The sequence below is a fragment of the Schistocerca cancellata genome, chromosome 12 (assembly GCF_023864275.1).
Source record: "Schistocerca cancellata isolate TAMUIC-IGC-003103 chromosome 12, iqSchCanc2.1, whole genome shotgun sequence".
NCBI lineage: Eukaryota > Metazoa > Arthropoda > Insecta > Orthoptera > Acrididae > Schistocerca > Schistocerca cancellata.
In genome coordinates this window covers 81,670,669-81,676,509 of record NC_064637.1, presented here as the reverse complement: position 1 = coordinate 81,676,509, position 5,841 = coordinate 81,670,669, and the positions used below count along the sequence as shown (strand labels likewise).

Sequence of the window (5,841 nt, the reverse complement as noted above, 5' to 3'; positions counted from 1 at the left end):
CTTCAAGGTCTGAACACCTCTCAATCGTTCACTGAGTCAACAGGATCACTTTATTTCCAGCATATCTCTTACTAGAGGAAAAATGTTCCTATTGAAGCACAAAAAATTCGGATATGTTCCTCTTTATTTAAAAGATTCTGAAAATTGGGGAACCAGCTGCCTTATTCTACCTTTCTCAACTAAAACTAAACTCCGTCCGAAACACGCCATGAAGGCCCAACGGTACCGACCAGCCGCCGTGTCATCCTCAGACCACGTCACTGGATGCGCATATGAAGGGGCATGTGGTCAGCACACCGCTCTCCCGGCCGTGTGTCAGTTTACGAGTCCGGAGCCGCTAATTCTCAATCAAGTAGTTCCTCAGTTTCCCTCACAAGGGCTGAGTGCACCCCGCTGGCCAACAATGCTCGGCAGATCGGATGGTCACCCATTCAAGTACTAGCCCAGCCCGACAGCGCTTAACTTCGGTGATCTGACGGGAACCGGTGTTACCACTGCGGCAAGGCCATTGGCGCTACCTTCCTCAGCACCTTTAAAAAATTTCCGAACAATGTTGGCATTCGAACATATTCGCTCGTTTTTTAACATGTAACTTGCCTTAAACTCCCTCAAGCGCCATAATTTTAACTCACTCACTCCCACTAGTCGATTGTTGTAACTCGCTCATACCCATCTACTCCCAGTTCCCTTTTCTCACTCAATCACTCAGCCCAACGTTGTCATTATCTCTCTGTGTCTCTCTGCCATTGTCACAGCCACAGTCCCCTTCGTTCTGCCCTACTACCGCTGTCTATTCCCACTGTCACTATCTTGCTCTTACTCCTAATATCGCATTCCTTCCTTCCTACTTCTGCTGTCGCTTCTCATTCTCGATGTGTCTCTCTTCCTCGTTGCATTGTCATATACTCTGTCCCTTATTATCATCGCCTCTTACCCACTTCCACTTTCTCTTTATTCTACCGCCCCTGGTGAAGTCTTCTTCAATCTCGTTTTAGCACCGTGCTGTCACTGTCAACTACCTCCACTGCTACTGCATCCCTCTCTTTCTCTCACACTGTATTGTGTCCTTCGTTCTTTCTACAACACCACCACAGTCTTCCAGCATTTATTACTTTACCTTCTCTTTGTCATTGTCGCCTTCTCTCTCAGCACAAACAAAGGTGAATATGTTCGCATGCCAATATTTTCCGGAAAATTTTTAAAGTTGCTGAGGGAGGTACCGAGGCACATGGCATCCAACTTTTCAGTCAGAGTCTTTTAAATAAACAGGAACGTGTTCGCATTTTTTGTTCTCCGATAGGAGCGTTTTTCTTCTGGTTCCCTTCTTTTTCCTACTGCAGCAGGACATGTAACTAATGTGAAAATAAATGTATTGGTCAGTAAAATTTTGATAGCTTACTCATGTGAATCTGAGAACGCAAAACTAATTTCATACCTTAGACCGAATTTTACGCCCAAAAAATTTTTCCATGTGCCTCAGTACTACAACATGGGGTTTCCAGATGATGGAGATACTTTACAACGTATTTCTCTGTGCTAAATCGCTTTATAAACTACGTTTTCGCTTCACGCTGGATTTTATATACGTATTTTACGCGTACAAGTACGTCTTGGAATCCTCGGTTGGATTTTGGTCCGTGGTGACTGCAAAAGTATAGTAAAAAAAAAACTTCCGATGAATCGCCAATGCCTCCGTAAGTCCCATTAAGCCCTCCGTCGACCACATCAAATGTAAAAAGAACCAACCGATTTGCTCTGTTTGCTTAAGCCGGAGGTAGTATGCTATATTTATGCTTTGACCACCTACTGTAGCATAGTAACACAAAGACGATCCTATTGTTGCGAATACAAATGGCACCGAGCCCAAAGGCAGTCCAAAACACCTGACTCCACCGTTTTATCACCAATGAACCAGAGATATGAGCACCGGAAATTTACATTTTTATGTGGGACGTTTTGGAGCATATTACATAAGCCTGCTGTCACTTGCAAACCGGCAACAGTCCCCACGAATGTGTTAAGCTATTTACATTTGTGTGATACTTTCTTCTATGACCATTTTATAAGACAGATGCAAATATTATTTACAGTTTTCCCAGCGTAATACTTTTGTCTTTTTCTCAGACTGGAGAATCCGTTCTAGAGACTTGATTTTTTTTATTTATATTTCTTATTAATCATCTGACATGGCAAGTCATTTTTTGTGCAGGATAGAGATTAGAAACTAGATCTATCGGTCGACTTGAGCAGTTAGACTCATCCGAGTATTTTCCGGTGTCCTGAAAACTTCCAGGAAAGGGCGAGGAAAAGTGCACCAATCACACTGCTCCAATGCCATAACATGCCCAGTAGTAGAAGAGTCGAGGTCTATTACGCCGTGTTTTACCTCATAAAAACTACTGACACTCGAAGAAGAATTCTAATGCCAAAATTTTACAATTGAAAGTGATCATAATTTTTTTTTTATTTTCTGACTGACGCTATAACATACTTTTTACTTGCGACCTAACCTTCAGAAACTGCAGTGGAAAAGATGGAAACCAAATTACAAGTACGGAAATTAAAAATCGTATCTCTTCTATTTGACAAAGCATTCTTGAAACTAAAGAGAATATAAAATATGGTTTTCACCAGTGAGTCGTACATGTACTTACGATGCGCTGTTATGCTAACTAAAGGGCCAAGAGTATGCACACATGTAGATTACCTAAGCTTCCCCTCCCACTCATAGCACTAAGTACGCTTATCCCCTACATGTAACTTCATAGTACCTCCACAGTGCACAGTGACGTTAGTTTTTCTGTGTTTGGTCTTAAAACCATTTCTCGGCTATACGTTGATGTCTTTTTTGAACAACGCCAGATCACAGTCCCACATACTTTGATTCCGCTTATGATATTGGAGTGACCTCCATAGTGCCCACATAACTTACCGCGGTAAGTAGCCCTAATAAGTGGTCAAACGGGAAGTTCCCTTTGCCGTGCACTTCAACTCCTTTTTGAAGGAAATGAATATGGACACAGATACAGATGTAGATTGTACATCTATTATGACAATCGAAAAGTTATCTCAGACCGTAGTTTGAACCCGAATATTATCAGTATGAACTGTAAGCAGTAGCCGCACTTCAGATAAAATATTCGCTATCACTAAGAGAAAAAAGTGAGAAAAAAATGGTTCAAATGGCTCTGAGCACTATGGGACTTAACAGCTGAGGTCATCAGTCCCCTAGAACCTAGAACTACTTAAACCTAACTAACCTAAGGACATCACACACATCCATGCCCGAGGCAGTATTCGAACCTGCGACCATAGCGGTCGCGCAGTTCCAGACTGAAGCGCCTAGAAAACAGTGAGACGCCAAGACAAAAAACATTCATTCGCTGTTTACCGAGCGGTATTTCCCACGTATTACGGGTGAGGCACGTAAGCTGACGGTTTCGAGACAGTCTTCGTGAATCTTGCGGAGCCACTTCACGCGTAACTAAATTGTGACTAAGACGACTTCCAGATACAACGCAAGACATCTCTTTTAAAAATTCTTTACATTTTCACTCTAAAGTCGCACACGTGATGTAATAGAACTTTGTTTACATCGAAAAATGTGTCTTATATAGACGTGTCTATTTATGCGAAATAAGTCGTCTTCGACTCAGTGGAGACAAAAACCGCGATTGAAAATAAAATTGCACAATGTTTATTACCGTTCAATTAGCTCTTCTTTTGCCTCTGACAATATTCGTTAATGTGAAAAATGCCGATGGGTGAGGCTTCACAGGCCACGTTACACTGCAGGTACTCCTAGAGCAGGCTGGACAAGTCAGTTCAAAGTTTGGAGGAAGACAATGGCATGTACTAGGATCATGCCTAATGAAGCATTGTGGCGTTCAGTCCAAACTTCAAGTTGATGACGGCTTTATCTTATTTTAAAAAGTCTAATTTTGACACTTGGCCGGCCGATGTGGCCGAGCGGTTCTAGGCGCTTCAGTTTGAAACCGCGCGACCGCTACGGCCGCAGGTTCGAATCCTGCCTCAGGCATGGATGTGTGTGATGTCCTTAGGTTAGTTAGATTTAAGTAGTTCTAAGTTCTAGGGGACTGATGCCCTTAGCTTTTAAGTCCCGTAGTGCTCAGAGCCATTTGACACTTGTTCAGAGACCTACCCCCATCTTCCCGTTTCGACACCGAATGAGGGCGTGTCTAGTAGATTCTGCTTCGCTCACTCTGGCAGTGACAGCCGTTTACCAGAACAACTATTGTAAATACGATGTAAGATTGTCAACACCACGGAAAACATATTCGAAAGATGTGCTACGAACGTTGCGTTTCAGTACGGATTAGAATGCCCCACAATTTCCGAACTCGATGACTGGCACTTTGCAAAGATAAAGTTGCAACACAACACAAGGTTACTGGCTTGCAGTATACTTTCGTTGCAAATACAGTACAAGTGAAATTATGTGATGGCGAAACTTCGATTAGAGTAACGTCACAAACTGAGGGATATGCAGACTTTATTCATGCGAATGGCGAGAAAAGCAAGGTTGCGACCAGTTATGCGGGACTGGGCCTTCAGAGAATTGCTGTCTTCAAGTTCCTCTCGAAATACCAGCCGACAATATTCGAAAGTCAGTTTCCGTTTACGGCACGGATTCGCAAGTACGAATGGAATGGACAGGTAATACTTTGTTGTAGTTATGTGCTTAAACAGTGAGAAAACTGACCTCAAAAAACAGATTCCGTCGGTCTGTCTAGTACCGGATGGTTTTAATTAAAGCTGCAGATACTCTCAGAGGTCCAATGTGAGCTGTGATTATTGCCTGGCAGTGAAACTTGGTAAATATTCTAACCCTTTAATGAGGAAAAGTGATTTACGCTGGAAAAAAGTTCCAATTTTGGTCACCAGGTGTAAATCTGGCGCTGTGGATGCAAGAAAGGTCGTATAGAAATGTACCCCTGGACCATCCTCAGCAGGATCAGGACGGGCCACGGTCGATGTGCGGACTCTCTACACAAATGGGGAAGAGCACCAGCCCCAAAGTGCGACTGCGGCGCTGAGAACCAGACGATCCGGCACATCATTGCAGAGTGCCCTCTGAGAGCCTACTCAGGTCAAACAACGGACTTCCTGGATGCGACTCGAAGTGCAGTTCAATATATTAAAAACCTCAAGGTTAATTTGTAATTACACTCCTGGAAATTGAAATAAGAACACCGTGAATTCATTGTCCCAGGAAGGGGAAACTTTATTGACACATTCCTGGGGTCAGATACATCACATGATCACACTGACAGAACCACAGGCACATAGACACAGGCAACAGAGCATGCACAATGTTGGCACTAGTACAGTGTATATCCACCTTTCGCAGCAATGCAGGCTGCTATTCTCTCATGGAGACGATCGTAGAGATGCTGGATGTAGTCCTGTGGAACGGCTTGCCATGCCATTTCCACCTGGCGCCTCAGTTGGACCAGCGTTCGTGCTGGACGTGCAGACCGCGTGAGACGACGCTTCATCCAGTCCCAAACATGCTCAATGGGGGACAGATCCGGAGATCTTGCTGGCCAGGGTAGTTGACTTACACCTTCTAGAGCACGTTGGGTGGCACGGGATACATGCGGACGTGCATTGTCCTGTTGGAACAGCAAGTTCCCTTGCCGGTCTAGGAATGGTAGAACGATGGGTTCGATGACGGTTTGGATGTACCGTGCACTATTCAGTGTCCCCTCGACGATCACCAGTGGTGTACGGCCAGTGTAGGAGATCGCTCCCCACACCATGATGCCGGGTGTTGGCCCTGTGTGCCTCGGTCGTATGCAGTCCTGATCGTGGCGCTCA

General features: G+C 44.3%; 1 pseudogene; it reads right to left on the bottom strand.

The window, feature by feature from the left end:
- Positions 1 to 395: 395 nt before the first annotated feature.
- On the bottom strand, positions 396 to 513 carry LOC126110078 (5S ribosomal RNA; annotated as a pseudogene).
- Positions 514 to 5,841: the final 5,328 nt, after the last annotated feature.